At 41.4% G+C, this 20,347-nt stretch overlaps 1 pseudogene; it reads left to right on the plus strand.

Moving 5' to 3' along the window:
* The window catches only part of LOC144769252 (uncharacterized), an 81,777-nt pseudogene extending 61,894 nt beyond the window's left edge, over positions 1 to 19,883 (plus strand).
* Positions 19,884 to 20,347: the final 464 nt, after the last annotated feature.

Consider the following 20,347-nt stretch of genomic DNA (forward strand, 5'->3'; position numbering starts at 1 on the left):
ATCATAGAAAAATCCTATGAAGAACTAGGAAGAGATAGTTTGGGTGGTAAACCAGTAAAACCCCAACTAACTGAAAATCCTGAAAAGATATTTATTAAAAATAATCTAAACACTCCAAAAAAGAGCTGGGATGGAAATAAACAATCCACTCCCAAAGAAAAAAGATTCCAGTCCAGAGGAAGGTCTCCTCGGTGGAGAGAAAGATCTCCGGACCAAGGACACAAGTCTCCCCAGAGCGAGCCCTCTGAGAAAAGATACAACCTTAGAAAAAGGGATAATTTGAAGAAACCTGATAGATATCAAGATATTGATACACGTCCCTCTCGATCTTTTCAGACTTCCTCGCAGAAATCGGAAAGAAGAGGACGGTCAGAACACAGGGAAGAGCACGTCAAGTCCAAAGACAAGGAACCTGCTCATCAAAGTAAAAAATTACAATTTCCAGAAAAGAAGGTAGCCAGTATTAAAATAATCAAACATGCCGAGGATCCTGAGGACACAGCTGAAAAACGGAGAGTGGGCTCAGACAATGCTAGACAGCGCAGCAGAAGTGAGCATAGCTCGCAAGAACCTGATGAATCATCTGGAGACAGTGGACACGAATGAATACATTCAGGTGGAAACTGCAGATCTCAGAGTTAGCAAACCTCATAAGATATACGAAATAACGTTTCGTATAGAGGGAGATAAGACTAGGAAAATAAGGGGTCTATTTTGGGATAACCTCTCCAAAGGCTATGACATCCTTTTAGCTGAAAAAGACTGGCCACCAGAGTTTGTCAGAGAGTGCCCTCATGGCGAAGAAATGATTATGCCTGCCTTCTCAAATCACATTCCAATTCATAAAAAATATACACTTGCAAGAAAGTGGGCAGTAGCCCAAGCTCCTGCGTTATATAAAAATCATGTCGGATAGGATGAGGACTCTCCTCCTCACAAAATCCAGTTAAAATGTCAACCAACTGCACAGAGGCAGTACCCAATTAAGCAAGAAGCTAAAAAACAGGTCAGGGAGATCTTAGATCAACTTGAATACCAGGGGGTGATTGAAACTTGCACCTCACAAATGAACAATCCTTTGTTTCCTGTCTCCAAACCAGACGAGTCATATCGTCTAGTTTTGGACTACAGACACCTTAACTCATGTTGCAAAACTTTTGCAGTACAAAACTCACATAGTGCAGCACTAATGAATAACATCGTGCGCAAAAAATACAAAACAACATTAGACATCTCTAATGGATTCTTTTGTCAAAACATAGCACCTGAAAGCAGGTATTTGACCGCTTTCTCAATAATGGGCTCGCAGAAAAATTCTGTTGACTCCCACAGGGGTTCAAGAACAGCCCAGGACTATTCTCAGCAAGAGTAACAGAGTTACTACAAATGTATGATGATGAGGCATTATCTTATGTCGATGACATCTATCTAACAGATGATGACTTGGATACTCACTTGAAAAGAGGGAACACCATAATACTTGGGTTCGCAGCAGAGGGTTACAAATTCAACTTTAAAAAGTCACGAACTGCCCATCTAACTGTCCTGTTTTTAGGATATGAATTATCAAGTGAAGGCAAAAGCCTGGCAGACAATTTCTTAGAGAAATGCGCTGTAATCCAAGCACCAAGAACGCTGAAAAACTTACAATCAATTCTAGGTTTCCAGAATTTCGGAAGAACTTACATTCTAAATTATGCAGAGAGGGTTAAACCTCTCTATGAACTAATAAAACCAGATTTTAAAACAATCAATTGGACTCAAAAACACACAGAAATTTTGAGATCATTGCAAACAGACATGTTAGCTAAAACAAAATTGCAAACACGCGATAACACACGCAACCTTGTAATCCGGGTCATCCCAGGAAGATGCGGATTCACATACCTAACCTCTAATGAGGGAGAAACTGTACCAATAGCATACAAATCACATTTGTACACATAAGCTGAAAAAACATTCAGTATTAAGGAAAACATTTTACATGCGGTTCAAACAGCTGTAGCAAAAGAAAGAGACCAAGCCGAAGGCAGACGGATTACTGTTATAACAGCAGAATCAGTCTTTGAGGCATTAACAAGCCCATGTAATTTAACTACCGTGGCATTAAATCCAAAATGGATACAATGGGAAAATTCTCTTGCTACAGACAAAGTGAAATACTATTTTGGTCCAAACTTGAAAAGATTAAAAAATCTAGAATTTGAAAGAGAATATCCTCTGCCAATCGACATTCTGCCAATACAACAGTACGCCTGTGTAATATATACAGACGGATATGCACAACCCTCAGTTTGGGGAAAACAAGCCTATAACGCCACATGCGAGATTATTAAATACGTGTGGCGCGGAGGTAAATTGGGACCTCTGGTAACAATATCACACTCTGTAGAGAACAATTCAGATCAACAAACTGAAATAATAGCTTTAAAAATGGCGCTAGAAAATGCCGATCGCGAATTCCCGACACTAATAGTGTGCGATTCATATTACTGCGTCAAATCATACAATAAAGACTTGCAGAAATGGGTTCAAAACGGTTACAAAGATGACACAGGTGCCACAATAAAGCAAAAATCGCTTTGGGAACAAGTAGTTCTTTTACAGAAAGAACTACCAAAGACTCACGTGATACATTCATTGAGTCATGAACGTGATGGCGTTCACGTTACAGGGAATTCATTGGCTGAGACAGCCACAGCGGAAATAACTAAACCGGCTTCCGTAGCTACAAAAAAGCGTTCAGAAAAATACATAGACGGGGAAACCATGCTGGCAGTAAAAACGTCATCAAAAGGCGACTGTGCAGCGCTACCCGTCAACTATCCACTCAATTATACATACATAATCGATGGAAACTCCGTTCCTTTTGCTCAAATCCCTGGAGTGGGGGATAGAGTGATTCCAAACACGAACAGGAGAAACTTGTTAATAGCAGATGCACATATGGGTGAGGGTCTAAGACACCTTAAGATTAAGGAATCTCTGAAAGAATTACAATCAATATACTGGTGGCCGGGAATGAGCCTGCAACATCACAAATTCGCAATAAACTGCCCAAACTGCAACAGAGATCGCAGTGGCGAACCGGCCGGTGTATTGCCATGGCCCTTCGCTTAGATAGGACAATGCTATCTATATGCAAAACCCAGTAGGAATAATGCGTCAAATTAACATAAAGCGACTAGTTTCACTTAAAATGTAGACCCCAGCTCTCGGCTGACGTCTGAACTGTTATAAAAGATTTGCGAGTCTATAGCGGCATAGACGCAATTGGCATGCTACACTCTGACCAGGGTCCTGCTTTTAGCTCTCGAGCTTATAAGGAGGACATGACCAGCATGGGCATTGCATTGCGGTAATCTTATCACTTCCTTCCTGAGGGAAATGGGATGGTGGAAAGAAAAAACCGAGACATAAAGCAATCTATAACGGCAAAGGTATTAGGTTCGGGGGTTGGGTGGGTCAAACATTTAACAAGTGTCCAACGTAGTCTTAACAATCTGCCAAGAAATTCTCTAAAAGGTTTCAGTCCGTACGAACTATTGTTCGGGACTAGAATGCATATCCAGGACCTCGATAGTCAGACTTCAGTGGTAGAAGGAAAATGCTTTGATATCAAAGATCGTTTTGCTATTTTACAGGAATTAAATGAAACAAGAAAAGACCTGAGCAACATAAAGTTGAAACAACAGCCAACAGCCACTGAAGAGAAACCACCTGTCCCAGCAAGGCCTGTCTGGATTCCAAAGATTGGGGATCTGGTCAGAGAGAAAATCGCGGTGAAGAAGGAATTTGGGCCTTCTTACAGAAAAGGAGTACCTGTCTTAGCTGTCAACGGAACAAGATCAGTTGTACTACCGCCCCTTGCTGGTAAAAAGGAGAACCGAGTTGTATCCATCAACCTGGTTAAACCACAATCATGTGGCCAATAATAAGTAGTAGGCCAAGTGGACTCCCAAGAAATAGCAGAACACCAAAGTTTGCTGCAAATCAAGAGGTTCAAACTGAGAGACTAATCACATTTGATAAACCTACAGTGAATCAACAAGGGCTATTCAACAAAGCCATGGAACTTATGCCTCTTCAAACCCAAATTGCAACAATTCGTCAAGAAACACCTGTCTACAACGATGTAGCCACAGACTATGCTAATGAAACAAAGAAAAATCCAGAAGCAATTCCAACAATTGACAGAACTGCATCAGGCTACTTCATCAATTTCGATGACTTTTCTGAGGATCCGAGCGAACCTGAGGAACAGCCAACAACAACAAAAACTTTTAAAGACAGAGCTAAGGAACTCTTTCATCAACTACAAGAAACCTATCTGATTTCCCCATGGATTGAATTTTGGGTGGTGCTAGGTGTACTTTTCCTCCTGCTTTGGCTCATCATGGTGCTATGCTTGGGACACTTCATTGAGGGAAAATATATTACAATGGGCACAGCAAGCCAGAATATCAACCTGGTCCTGAAGCCACACAAGTCTTCACACATCGAGAAAAGAGAACTTTCTTCAGTAAACTTCACAGCCAATCCGATACCCGGTGGGGTAGAATGGGACAAAACAGATTACGACATATATGGCCCGGTCGAGCTCTTGAAGTATCCTTATCAATTTAAGGTTTCATTAAGTGACTTTGTAAAACCGAGCACATTCTCTGATGATTGGGACTTTGAAAGTATTAATGATATGATGTCCGACTTAGTTATGTCAGCAAAATTTACAGAACATGATTATTTACAAGGTTCAACAAATTATGAACAGATGTATTGCTACAATCACTGTGCTAACCATTATTTGCATAAATCTGCTCAACCTAGAAATGTTTTTAATTTTAATCAATGGGAACATTGTGCAACTCCACCAAAAGGCAGTTCAAAAACATTTTATGATAAATTCCCATACTTCTCGGGGTTTAACACAAGTGAAGCAGAAACCTTTTATTTCAAACTGTTAAATAAGACAGGAATGAAAACCATGTTGACAAATACAAAATTAATCTATTCAGAAACATTTTTTGAAAAAATGAATACATTTGGTTTTGATTTTTGGAAAAATAACATTAAAACGAAAACCATCTGGGGTACCAAAGATTGGCAAGTCCAAGGTATAGAATCATTATTCAGAGCCTGCATGATCCCAGAACAAATTATATTTTTGAATGACACAATTCAACAAACAACCTGTTTTGGCCTAGCCAAAATTAAAGACTTAAACAAACCGTCTATTCCAAAGCCAACACCTGACAGTAATAGCACTACAGATGTTGAGATAGACGTATCCCATATTTTAAACCAAAACAGAACACATCCTGATTGGAAAAAATGGTTGATCTGGCCCACAGACACAAATAACTGTCAAGATAGATTCCTGAACAAAATACAGGGGTTCAAATTGACCAGTCCAGACCCTAGATACTCCCAGAGACAACATCCAGGGATAGTAACAACATACAGTGTAGGAAAACTGTGCCTCACATGGCTACATACATCCACACTGGCAGAAATTAAGCAACACTTAACTTTACTTAAAGAAGGTGCTGACTTGAGTGATTTCATTATGGGACCACGCAAACTGCGTCAAAAACGTTTCATAGCGGCCTCTATATATGCAGCTTATAACGAAGCTTGGAAAGAAACTCACATTGAAAAAGCAGAGAAAATACGGGAAATTGACCATATTAATTTGGAGAAATCACTTTCTGTTGTGGACAATGGGTTAATGACTCTGTCTTCCAGAATATATTCACTGAACAATATTGTATCATCTGCAATCGATATAATAGAGCAGGACTTACTAATGTTACAACATGGTGAGTCCCAATTGCGTTCTATTGTACAGCTTGGCTGGACGTTACAAAATCTGCGTTCAGGCTACGTGCCTTGGCGTTTAATCAACACAACGTCATTATTCTCTATCTTTAACCTTACTGATACACAAATCAGCTTGGCACAAAAAGGAGCAGAATATACAATTCTGAGCATTGAAAAACTTGAGAGATTACCATTGACAATGTCAGAACGACCTGTCATTGAATGGATAATACACGGAATCATAACTATTCCGATAGCAACTTTCCAATTTCGATACTGCCAAAAGTATATACAGGCAGGCCAGTATGAAAGGTTGGGTAAAGGATACATTAAGTCATCATGGAAATTACCTTACACACACACACATGTTATAGTGAAAAAGGACAGAATGTATTTCTTAGTGGTAATAATTGTGAAAGATCACTAAGTGGTATACTTCTGTGTCAGGGTATAAATCTACATGGGGCCTGTGAGGGGACTTCAAATAACCTTTCATGTCACCAGCTTGGCACACCTGCAACTCGAATAGAGGCATTTTTTAGACGGCTTTCGAACGGGAGCTACATTCTAATTGTGGACCACAGATGTTGTGGCTTGATGCCAGGAAAAGCTTATCTAGTAAGCGTTTCGTCCATGGTCACTTGTTGTATGCAAGTATTGTATCCGAACGACACTCCAGACAGGGAGGGAAACATTTGGCCCAGTTTGAAAATCTCTTCTATTCGAATTGATACTTTAAGCAGAATGAAGTCTGTTCTTCTACAGACTCCTGTGCCCTTGACGTCATCAAAAGAAACGTATGATCTCCAAGTCGCAAGGACAACTGAGATTCATGCACTTTTATCAACAAATTGCCCCTTGTATTTCGCTGAAATGCTAAACCAAATATTAAACATTTCTGATACGAATGGTGTCCCAAGTGTATTTAAGACAATTTTTTTGGGACTGTTAACACCCTTCAAAGCAGTCCTGGGCATTTTTCCTAATTTTGTCCATTCGGTCTTTGGCGGCCTTCCACTCCTGTTGGGACTCGTAGCAGGCATTTTATTTTTGATACTCCTGCTTCGTTATGGCAAGCCATATCACAGACAAAACTCCAGCAACAATGGAAGAAACGATCCTAGCAATACGCTATCGGGACCGCGTAACTAAAGTCCTTGGATTAGCCCGGCTAAGAGATTTGAATATGACCTGGTTTCTTTCATTCAGACCCATCTGGCAGAATTGTATCTTACCTGTGTTAAGATGTATGCTGTGCGGAGAAGAATGCGTGTTAGACGTCTGTCTTACACTACAATCAGAAGTACCAATGGATACAGATACTTTGCTAAGTCCAGTAACGGCTCATGCATCGTGTTGTCCCCAGCGGTTACCCATCCTGATGACGGCATTCGTGGAAACTTCACCACTGCGATTAAAGGGTAGTGAAGTGCAAGATGAGAGCAGCATCAACCAGGTATGACCTTCTGTGAGCAATGCTGATCAATACATCGATGATAGCAATCATTCTCACGACTGCACAGTTGCGGCATTTTCTAACTTGGTCGAACTTTCACCTGAAGCGGTAAACTGCTTTTTTGAAAGTCTGTCTGAAATTATGTTCTCCCCTGAACAAAAAGAATAACTTTTAAGCAAACGAGCACTCAGCGTTCCCTGAACTCTGAAATTTGGCCTTCAGCTTTGAACAACAAAAGCTTCTGGAAATATTTGGTACTGTTTTGGCTTCTTCCCCTGGAAAACGAAATTATTTTTTTCCCCGATTCCAAAATATTTACTTTTTTTTTGGCACTCATCCTCTGCTTAAAGTAGAACTATTCTTAGAGAACAGAGCTTCTATTTTTAGGAACTCTAGAGACAATATATTACCTCAGCCTCTAGCATATTTACAAATAACTGTATTTATATGTGATGAAGTGGTCTCGCACTTTTCTTTTCTGTATTGAGAGCCATTTTCATGTGTAATTTTTGCAAAATCATCCCGCTAATATATATGCATCCTATTTTATGAATGATTACTCTGCTTGAAATACTGTACCTATACTCATTTTTCGTGTATTTCGCATATGCCATTTCAGATGCAAAAAAATGTATTTTGGGGTGGATCGGTATACACATGCTCCGTTAGATATGTTTACTATTGCTTAGTTTAGTAATTATGGACATGAATTCATGGAGTGGGTGTAGTGTGTTTATCTAGGTACCTGAATCGATATTTCTATTCTTTGCCTTTGTCTGGTTATAAATCAATAATATCCCTACAACGGCATAGAAATCCTTTTCATAATTCAGTCATAGCGCATGCTGTCACATTAAGCAAGCCTATTCCCCCAGCCCCCTAGAAAGCACACCGAGTTCTTAAACAAATCCAAGCCTCCAGCAACCTGGGAAATCCCCACTGCTTTGTTTTGATTTCGTCCGAGAACTCCTGTGAAGCACTGTAAGAACGACCAGTTCTTAGTGACATCTTTATTGACGTCTTATGTCCATCCTTACGTCAAACCCAGCACCTTTCAGGTATAAATATACCAATGCTGCCTTAAGCAAACACACAGTGGTAATCCTGGAGCAGAGCAGCTACTACTTGCCCGAGAGCCCAGCTGATGCGAGAGCCTACGGACGCTGCCCCTCCCTTTTGACGCGCTGAGAAAGACGCTGTCTTTTCTCCTGCCGAGAAAATCCAGCTCCGGCGTTTCCAGCCTACCCTTGCGGGTGACTGGGATACCGAGTCCTGAGAGAGAGATACCAGCCCTCCTGCCTTCTAATACCCAGGTACTGAACTGACTAAACCCTTACAGAGAATTCTTGAGTCAGATTCTTGGCAAAACAAACTTAACTTAAACTGCTACTTACTTACTCCTTCCCACGTATTAGGCTTAGGTAAAGTACACCGGGGTGGGCGTAGTTAGAAGCACCAGTTGAGTACGATTAGTCAATGTATATATGTATGTATCTATTTTATCCATTTTAAAGTATCATATGGCTAAGAAGCCATATCAATGCTTTTACAGTATTATTTCATACTCCTGCTTTTACTGTATGCACTTTACTTTACAATAAGTATTGCAATTGTAGCAATTCATTTCTCTTGTACGAGGAAAGAGACTGCTCAATAAATAACACCTTTTATTGAAAACGCCCGTCTCTCTTTTTCTCTGCAATCTGGTGAAACTAAGTACGCACTTATTGACTGAGTGAAATAGCTGTCTTTTGTTTTCACACGACTCTAGAGATACACTCTTATTCAGGGAGAGCAAAGTTGTCATGTTTCATGGTTGTCAGAAACTAAATCCCTTCTTGTCTATCCAGGGAGGTTAAACTCCTCCTCGCTTATTCGAGAAAGTTTCTAGTGAACTCTGAGCTAGCTGGCAAAAAACTTAAGTCTAATATAGTCAGTAGAGACCTAGTTAACCTCAGTCCTACGTCTACACTACTGAAGATATTATTCCAATGTGCAGAGCCTATTGGGACTATAGGAACTACACTACAACACCACTATTGATTGTATCAGCACCTTTACAACTGGAGGTGAAATGGTAATATGTAGCGATTGGCGTCACCATTTAGCATAATGTATTAATGCACACATGTACAGTAATGTAATTCACGTCTGACCAATACCATTTTTGTGTTGATTAACATTGTGCCGGAACGAGAGATCCATTGATCTAATCCAGGAACAATACTTCCTTTTCTTGAAAATCGCCGTGAGAAGTTTCACTTTGCCCTCAGTTTTCTTCCCTTCCTCCGGGTTTCATAAAATTATCAAACCAAACCGATCGCCATGGTTACTAACCACTGGCGCCTATTGGTTACTACACAGACGAGCCCCCATCAGCATTGAGCGGCAGCACCGCGTGACGAGGCCACGCCCCCTGCCTTCCAGTGAGGTTTAATGACTAGTTCCGACAGCAATCTGCTTGTCATTGGGAGCATTGAAGCGAGCAAGGTAAGAGCCTGTCCTCCGCTGCGGAGTTTAATAATGCACGCTGGGGCATTTCATGATGGCTCCACGAGGAGCATTTAGATTACGCCCCCACTTACTGTAACGAGATGCTTGAGGAGAGCGATTCCGAATCCGCTTAACGGGTTACCATGAAATACACGCTTTGTAGAACGTGTGGCTCTTACCCCGACAGGAGTAGATTTTCCGTTACGAACCTGTCGGTCCTTTTCACTAGCGCCTGCCGGCATAGTGAATTCTATTGGGACCCCGAGATGAGTATGTTTTTTGTTAAGAACCTGTCGGTCCTTCTCACTAGCGCCTACCGGCATAGTGAATCTGATTGGGGCCTTTTAGGAAGACTAACGATAATATTTAGATCATTCTTTCGATTGGTCTCAAACGCTATTCACAACCATTGCGTATTTTATAATCCCATGTTTTGCCAGTAACACGGGTAATGAAGTATTCCACTTTGTAAACATGTTATGCCTATTATATGTACCAATTTCTCCCATTTTTAAAGGTTGCCTTACTTTTCGTCTCGTTATAGACACTCTAGTTGAATAATTAGCAACAAAAGAAATTAAGAATATGGATTGGTCCCCACCAACTACAGACTATACGAGACTGTTCAACAATGGGAGAGTACCTATCCCATTGAATGCACGTCCAATCCAATGAGTCTCCCTCACTTTTGCACTCTTTTAAGGACTATTAGCTGTTCCTTTCCATTACCTGACGACCATTTCTTATTACAGATACCAAGGAGCGTTTTGAAGCCCCCGGGATCGGACATTCTGAGTCGCTTCCGAAATAGGTACCTTCCAGGTTATCCATTGTTTAATTGGCCACATTTGAATACACGCACTGAATCCAATTTATATATTTTCAGGTGCTCCATAATGCCATTTTGTCCTGATGAAGACCCCATAATGAGGAACTAACAACCCTTCTCCACCCGGGGTGGAAAAGTAGACTACCATACGACTACCGTATATACACAAACCATAGGAATTGAAGAAATCAATCTGTTTGGCCCTATGTGTGATGAACATAAGGGAACTATAGACCTATATCAGGCTGTAAAGGTTCTAATGTACATAATTGAATTGTGCCTATGTCACACCACCTTTACCCTGTCCCTCACTCATCCAACCACCCCCATTTCCCCTTAAAACCTATTTCTCTCTATTTACACTGAGAGCACTGTATATATTGTATATAATGAAAGTGTATTGAAACCACATGGACTAATAGGAATACTCTGAACTACAAGAGCATTTATTGAATACTTAATTGAAAGTGAAAAATAAATTTGTGTTCCTGATGAACTCAATCAGAAATGTCTTGTGGTGAACTGTTAATGCTAATATAATTGTATAGGGACTACATCGACCATTTATTTAACGTACTGCCAATATGACCCAGGTCAGATAGTTTTAAGGGTCCACCCTGTTAAAACTTAACACAACATATGGTAGGTCTACCTTACTAACTACAATGTTTCTAGTGACCCAACTCATTCGCTTTTCATCACACACATTCACTTTACAATATGCACTTTTTAATGTTGCTAAGTCTATATCTCATCATATTACAACTACTTCTGTATTTGGGTGCCAGCAGTGGCTTCTTGTGAGTGGTAGAGATCTCCTCCTTGAATGTTTCCTGCCCCTGTCCAGTCTTCACTTGTTCATCTTTCTTTATATCTGGTATTCCGTATTGGAACATACAACCAGTAACAATCAATACGGGGTTCCTGCTACCGCCCTTGCTTTTCTGCTCTATGGTTGACTGTCATACTGCTGACCTGGGCCAATGCTCCTTATACTACTAGGCAACTTGTTTAAATATCCTTAAATACTCAGCACATAATCTATGCTTGCACTGTCTGCTATCGTGTAGGACCTGTTCATGCCTGTGCAGCAGCACAATGATGACTGTGGATCTTGTCATGGCCCACATTTATTTTTATCAGATTGTGCCTGCAGAGTAAGTACTGGTTCCTCTACTTATCTGGTTGCCCTCTATTGCTGCTTCTAGTCAAGCACCATTTATATTAATTGTAGGCAACAGGTGTGTGTGTAGGTGCTAAGAATGTGCAGAAATGTACGATAAAGAGGCGAAAGCAATTCCGTACAGTGGCTTATTTATGTTGGCCTCCAAAATATTGGAATCATGCTGGATTGCAGTGCATGTCTTGGAAACGTATTGTAGAACCAATAGATTAATTATTAACATAACTTAAACTAAGGTAATGCAGTTAGGAAAGAAACCAACTCACTTTGGAGCATTTTACCTCAAAACATGAGGAGGTACAATCCTATAAGTATTTGGGGATTGAATTTTTGTGACCATGCACTTTAACACTTTTGCTAAACAAACCTGCTTAAGAGTACATGTAGCCTTGTCCACCCCAAGTACATATAACCACAAGTACAGCGTTTCCTCAGTTTACCATATTTGCATATCTTACATATCACTACATGCGCGCTATTGGGGCTGTTCTTAAGTCCATCTGTAAAATAAAAAAAATGTTAAAGTCAAGAATTCCGTAAGGGCCTAAACATGCGTATTATAGGTCAGAGTTAATGCACTGCATCTCAGGGGGGCACCAGAGTGCCTGGCCTCAAGATGGCCGCACCCTAGTGAGGCTTTTTGTGCCCAGCTGTCTATCTGGTAAAAATCAGCGGCCCAGAGCACCATCCACAATCTCTGGCATTATGATGACGGCTGGGGTCTCCTTGAGGTCCATGAGGAGTGGCTGGTGTCTACTGCAAACACCTGTAAACCCGGTGTGGAGCCACTTTGTTTTGTCCGTGCCTGAGCTGCCGTGAGCCGTGTAGGACTGGCATCCCTTGGGCTTCATAGCACTGTGCTTGCCTGAGCTGAGTGCGGATTGGCCCGCCCCACACTGCAGGGCTATGGACTAGGTGATTCTCGGACCACGGTGGTACCATAGTACACAGGAGGCCCAGGAGCTTGTGAGTGACCACCCTCATGGGAGCTATATTATGGTGATGGATGTGCCTGGATTGGGCGGCTTTACTATGGCAGGGAGCCCTCCCTGAGTTGTGCCTCCCCACCCAACGTGACCCATTGGTCCTTGAGGCCCTCTCCCAATGTCCCATCAATTATGGATGCTACCCTGAATCTCCTGACCATGGGTGAGTCTACCCTGGCTGTCTGTCCAAGTGAGCTGACTGCACCAGAAGCACACTGATTGAGAACTCCTGTGGTGGCCTCCCTCTCCTGTGAAGATCTCTCTGTGCAACCTACCTGGCCGGTCACATGGGGGACCAAATGCCTACCTTGGCTGGAAGGTTGTTACGGCACCACGATCCTCAGCATTAAGCCTTCCATTGACTGGCTGGAAGACCCCCTCAGTCAACAAGATGGGCAAGGGAAACACCAGACATTCCAAACTACACTGAGGGGACCAATGATGGCCTGGGGGCAGCACACTGGTGATGCCTTACCCAACCCTGGCGCTGCAATAGGGGAGGTCAATACTGGTGTAAAGTCAGTCTTCCCGCACATGCAGAGGCGTCTAACCTCCATTGACAAAAAGCTAGCTACTCTCACCTCTCGGGGAGACAAGCTGACCGTCTCAATAACCCCTGCAAAGTGTGCCATGTATTTAATTACCTTGACTGAAATAAGGTTGTCATAGAGCCCTCCTGCAGGAGATTCACCTTGGTGCATGCTCGACTTCCACATTTGTCCAGAATTGGAGTGACCGCAGACTGCTGGCCATATACTTATGCTACTCCCTAGGCACCGACATATTCGTGCAGAGTGGCCAGCCATTTTCCATTCTCAATGGGGACACTGACACACAGGGGAGATATGACCTAATCCAGTTCACGGTCAGTAGCTGACATCACCACCAGGCATACTTCTGATAGACTCATATAGGGCAAAACACTTCAGGATACTGATGACACTGTGGACGAATGTGTCTGATATGATATGGGCCTCTACACATCCTCTGTCTCCAGATTCACTGAGGAGTACACAGATTATTTGGAGAGCACTTCCTTGGATTGAGAGCCCCCATTTACAATTTCTAATTGCACCCATAACTCTGAAGACGTCACTACAGTGATTGCCATCCTTCCTACTTGCAAGGTTACAAGGGGTGAGGGCTCCCATCGATCCCCCTTTACCCCAGATGTACGGTGAGGCATTGCGAATAGGCTTCCTTCATCAATTCCTTCGAGAGTCCATAGTGATTACTCTATAAATTCAGATAAATCACCTTACTGACCAGTTTCCCTTATAAACACAGATTAAAAAATATTGTTGAAAATCCTTGCAATTCGGCCCCTATTACAACTCCCAAAAATGTCCTACCGTCCCATGTGGGGGTTTCCCGGGTAGAATAACGTCCCACAATCTCCATACGCTTTTTGGTCTGTCACATCAGCTTCAGCCAAATCTTGACACTAGCGTTTCTTTAGACACCACAAACGCCTTCGGCACTTTGAAGTGGGGGTTTCTCTATGAGGTTCTAGCCAGGCTAGTAATCCCGAAAACATTTATGAATTAAATTTGACTGCTATACACGAGTCCTACCACCAGAATACACCTAAATGGGATGCTCACTGACCCCTCCCCCAACAAAAGGAGTATGCACCAGGGCTGCCCCTTCGCACCCATGCTTTATGCCCTGGCCTCAGAAGCCCTGGCTTGTGCTATTTGCCAGTTAAACAGCCATCATAGCCTCGCATTTGTACCACAAAACTTCGTGGTTTCCCTGTGATGGAGCAAGGATTCGCAGGTAACACGACTTGCTTGTATTCAGTCCTCTCGACTAAACGTTAATAAACTAACCAACATGTTTTTAATACTAATATTGCATTACACAACATCCGAGGGAAGCTTGCATATGTGCTTTTACTAACTATAATCCGCTTGCATTAAAATGGCTGCTGCTACGCGGGATTTTCTACTGCACATACGTCTGTCATACTCACGTGACATGTCGTACTCTTTGCTTTGGAGTGAAACTTTCGCTTCTGCGCACTAGAATTGAAATGGCTGATCTGTGTTACAGCATGCATGAAGCTTGCATTGCTGCTTTTGCTAAGCTGTTCGTTCTGCTTAACCTTAACGCAATAGTTAAATATAAAGTAATGGGAATAGAGTAGAGATAAGTGGTATACAGTGCATTCTTTTATTCTCTGTTCTTAAACTGTTTCTTTTCTATTCTTACATGTAAATACATTTTGGGCCTGACGCCTGTCGCCGAACTCCATATTGAAACCTTTGAGCTTGCGCACCAGAGTCTAAAATCCATCGAGTCATGGCATTGAATGAGTGCCAGGGACAGTCTTGACCAAGATGCGCCTGGGAACCTCACCTCCTGAACTCTACGAAGGAAACAGAATTCTAATATGAACTAAAATGTAACAAATAATAGAACATTCATTGTTGGGCGGAATAAAGATGTCATGTGAAAATAAAATTGATGGGTGGGAACGAAAATGTAAATATGAGATGCAGAAAGTTTCAATTTGGTATGGTGTGATGACCTCTCCTTATTCCTTGTCCTATCAAAATTTGGGATCCTTACACCTTGCAACATTGGGGGTGGTACACTGACCTGGAAAATAGTATAACTAGGGTAGGCTTAGCTAGTCAATTTGTCCGACTTGTCCGAATAGCTGACCTGTCACTGACCCAACGCACTCAATAGGTGACCAAGAACAGAGGGCTGCGGAGCACTCTGTCAGAAGATTCAATAACCCAATCGGGGTTCTGGGAGCTGAAGTGCTGGCGAAGCACTTTGTCGGGGAAATCGATAACCCAATCGGGGTTCTGGCTGTTAGCTGCAGAGAGGGAGTAGCGCAGGCGTTGCAACTTAACTGCGGGTGCCAGTCTTAACCTTTGGTGGTCCTGTCCTGATCCAATTTGGCTTTACCTGTCCTGATTCTGATCCACACCTGCTAGCCTACTGGCGACTGCAACTTTCGGGGTTCTGTCCTTCAAACTGACCTGTGGCCAGGGTTAGTTCTTCACAGCATTCTAGGTAAATATAAAATCCATGTGGGTTCGTCATTGATTTGTTCTCTCTCTTACCCTTCCTATTCGCTACATGTTTATTTGCTGCATATTTGCATATCATGCTCCTTCTCTTTATCCTTCCTACTGTTAAAGTTTGACATGTTAAAAGCCTAAAAGTTTGATTGTATTTCATGTTCTTTTTCTTTACCCTCACTATTGCTAAATGCATAGTTACATTTTGATTCTGATCTTTATATTTGAAAATCTTTTGGTGTTTAATCTTTGGATCATGACCATTTAAGAAAACTTAGATAAAGAATTAAAATGTTCCCGAGTCTCTGGTTATTATATGAGTGCAATGTTAATTTTCGCTGCCTATTTTAAAACTAACTCCCGGATCCAGTAGGTTTACAGGTACCGGCAACAAGGGATGGTAAGTTAATGGTACAGGACCTAGTAGGGAAAAATATCTGGTAGTAGAGCGAGGTTACCTGATTAAGTTATATGTTTATTGTATATGGGCCCAGGTGAGTATGGTAAAAATATAGTCGAGGTGACCTGTGTGCTCTATCAGTATATTCTTTTGGTAGCAGCAGTATGGTTAGGGTTTAGTAAAATAGGTAGTTAGTTAGTTGGTTGAGGAAAAATATTTTTGCATATTTGAAATGTATTATTGATTGTATTGAATTTATGTATTAACCAAAATTGTTCATACCTGTTATATGTTTTGTCTGGAATCCCCGGGGGCAGAATAGCGGGTGGTAAATGGAAGCCACACTGCAGTGAGGTCACTTACCTGTAGGAAATAAGTGCATGGTTAGGTAAAACCGGAAGCACTAATTAGAGATTTTCTGTATGAATGTATGAATAAATGATAGCAAAGAGTTCGGTAGCAAAACTTTTGGTGTGATATCACCTAGAAAGGGTCACACGGAAGGAGTAGCAGGTTCGTACGAGCTTGATTGATAGCAAAGGGGTTCGCTGGTGAAAATTTGGTCTTAGTACATCCCAGAAGGGATAAGTCTAAAGGAGTAGCAGGTTCGCTAATGCTTGTGTGAAGGGTAGACGGAAGGGATCTACTCGTAGTATATGAAGAGTAAGCGGAAGGGATTTACTCGCAGTGAAATTTATCTTTCCTTTGAACTAGTCACTCAGGTACAGTGGCGAATGTTTTTACATTGTTAAATAATAAAAATTTGCAAATGAAAGGATTTAAGTTTTCGTATTACCTTGCAAAGGAGGGAGTCAGTTGCAGAGCTGCGCTGACGTCACTCAGAGCTGCACTGGTGTTGGTTGAAACAGCGGGTGTGTAGCTGAGGTAATAATTGTAAAGGAGGGGTGAGTACAGGAGCGTGAGAACTAGTCTCATGAGAAAAGCCGCGCAACTATTGGTTGGATTTATTTGAATTCAAAATTTTGATTGGTCACTAGAAAATAAAAGACGCGCTGGTATTGGAAGTATTTTTGTAAACAATCGAGTGTTATCGTGAAGGTTTAAAAATTCCAAATTATATGTGGCATTTAGATCCAGGATTTATAGCAAATCGACCTGATAGAAGATACTTAGGTTTTGCTAGAGAACAGATGATAAGGGTCAGACCTTATATCATGTACGGAGGTGAAAGGAAAATGTCATTTTTTAAGAGAGTTAAAATTTCTTTAAGAAAGATAAACCGATTAAAACCAGAGAAGGAATTATTATTCCACCACTGAATATGCCTGCATCATACATGATGTTTGACAGAGGCTACCACACTTGTGGTGGTTAGAAAATTGGGTGGAATACACTAAAGAATATGGAGTTTTGGCATTTCCCGAATATGGTACTTTTAATGGCAGAGTTTTGTTTAATTTGAGGACACGCATGAGTGACTTAAATCTCAGACCTAGACTTACGCAGTATGAGGCACTAGAAGAGTGGGAGATTGAAGCGTTTGAACAAGACAGACCCAGAAGTGACAAAGGGTTGAGTAAGTTCTACCCTAAGTTTCCACGAGAAACTAGAGATAAAGAAATTAAGCAATGGAGACAATCTATGATGGTAGAAGGGTTGTATTCTGTATTTACACAAGAAAAAATGTCAGGAAGTAAAAGCACAGACAAAGCAGGAAATCTAATGAATAGTGATAATTCAGAGATGATTATTTGGAGGATTTGTTAATGAAAAATCCACCACCGTATACTGAGGAGCCAAGCACGAGTAATCCTAGTGCTCCGTTTCTGAAACCTCCTCTGATTCCGCAAGTGGTACATGAGACTTCGTTAGAAAAAGTGCTGCAAGACAGGGAAAGAGAACCATTAAATAAACAAAGAAGTGAGTTGATTCAGAAAATCTCCCAATTAAATACAAGTCCTGAAGCCCTGACAATTCCGGTAACTTTTGGCCCAATTTCTAGAGAAGTACAGATTGAGACACCTTCAGGTACAACAAGTGCCGCAGTAGTAACTGCAGAGGGAATAGAGAGATGGTCACGAGAAATAGAAAAACCCAAGTCACAGCCAAAAGTATTAGACATATATAAACTAGGAGTCGAATTAGAAGAATTGAGGGCTGGGAATGTGGGAGTGGACAGATTAAATACACTCAGTGAAGATGAATTATTATTCATATGTAAAAGCATTACTAGAAACACCAGAGTGGTGCACGAAAACTAACAGATATGGCTGCTAATATGGGAATTGACATTGGCAAGTCTAAAGTGTTACAGAAACCATATCGAGCTGAATTTTCTGACAAAGATTTGGAAAATATGAATGTGTCAGGAAGAAAGGTACAAATTAGGGAGCTTTTGTCATTATTGCAAAAATGGGGTGATATAGAAAAATGGAGAACTAGATTGGCAAAGAAAAAAGAAGAGGCTCGATCAAAAGTTGCATCTGAATATGTTTTAAAAGAAACAAAAAGGTAGAAAGGTTGTGTCCAATGAGAGAAGTATCAGGTGGAGGTTATGTACATGTCTCATGGTCCCAACAGGATATTTTGTCATTACAAATGATTTCCAAAAAATTCGAGAAAAACCTGTAGAATGGTATAGACAAGTTGAGAGATTTGTAAAGGTTTCAAAATTTGACATTGTTGTACCTGTAAATCTGTGGAAAGAACGCAAAATAGCTATTGATTGGCCTAGTGATGAGTACCCAAGAAACCCAAAGACAGGGGCACCGTCTGATGAGGTGATGAAGAAATACAACCTGGTAATACTCTACCTCAAAGGAAAGGTGCCTGCTAAGGAGACTGATTGGACTAGAATAGATAGAACCACTCAGAATAAAGATGAATCTGTGCATGCGTATTATGAACGTTTGTTGCAGGTTTTTAAACAGTACAGTGGTTTGGACAATATAGATATGAAGGATATGATGCATTTCATCTATCAGTTTGTGTCAGGATTAAGGCCAGTAATCTCTCAATGGATAAAGGACCATAAAATTTGTTAGCAGGCCAAACCGATTGATAAAATCCTTAAATACGCAAAGTATTGTGAGGATGAACTTGACAATAAACGGAAAGAGTTAAAAGAAAGGTAATGTGAACACAAGTGAAATTAGCAGAGCAACAAGAGCTTCAATTGAGTCCTTTATTGACTATGTTCTAGTCTCGTCCATACTTAAAAGAGATATTAGTAAGTCAATTATAGACGTTAGCATCTTTAGTGACCACAACCCGGTCATAATCACAATTGGAGGCTTTGATTTTAACTTGGGCTCAAATAGAGCTGTTGCCACAGAAAAAGCAGTGGACCAAGGAAGAAGAATCAAATGGGCTAAGATTGACGGGGAGAGATTTTATAAAAAACTGATAGCAGAGGCCTCAGAAGCAATAAACAAATGCCTTGACCCAAACATGGATGGAATATCGGTGATCAGGGCATTTGAAGAAATTGCGTCTCATGTAAATAATGCCCTCAAGACCTCTGGGACTAACAAAGCGTCCTCAAACCCTCGCTGGTTTGACATGACTTGTAGTAAGGCACTTAAAAAACTGAAAGCCAGTCTACACGCTAAACCAAGGGATAAGATCATGGTTGCACAGAACAGAGCCGTATACAAAAAAACCCTGAAGAAACGCAAACAAAGCCTTCAAAAACAAGCCTGGGAGGAACCTAAGTGACGCTGCTGAAATGAAAGATTCTGCAAGCTTCTGGAAAGTGATAAATTCCCCATGTTTTCAGGACCAAGGGGCACCAAAAATCATGAACACTATCTTGCCGGAACAATGGCAGTACCACTTCCAGAATCTATACAATCACTCAAGTCACTCAACCCAGGGGGACGCACCAAGGAGCTTTCGGCCGGCTAAACTGGACTTCTCATTGAAGGAAATTGAACTGGGAATAGCAGGGCTAAGTAAAAACAAAGCCCCTGGCCCGGACGGTATTCCACCTGACTTATTCCTAAGCAAACCTGAGCTATGGGCCCCACTGCTCACTAGGGTGCTGAATGAGGCAGTGGTGGCAGGACTGCCTCGGTCTTTGTCAACAGCGACCATAGTCCCTATTTATAAAAAAGGGAACCAAGATGACCCTCAATGCTACCGACCCATTTCCCTCATTGATGTGACGGCAAAGGTATTCG

The sequence above is a fragment of the Lissotriton helveticus genome, chromosome 7 (genome assembly GCF_964261635.1).
Source record: "Lissotriton helveticus chromosome 7, aLisHel1.1, whole genome shotgun sequence".
NCBI classification, from domain to species: Eukaryota; Metazoa; Chordata; class Amphibia; order Caudata; family Salamandridae; genus Lissotriton; species Lissotriton helveticus.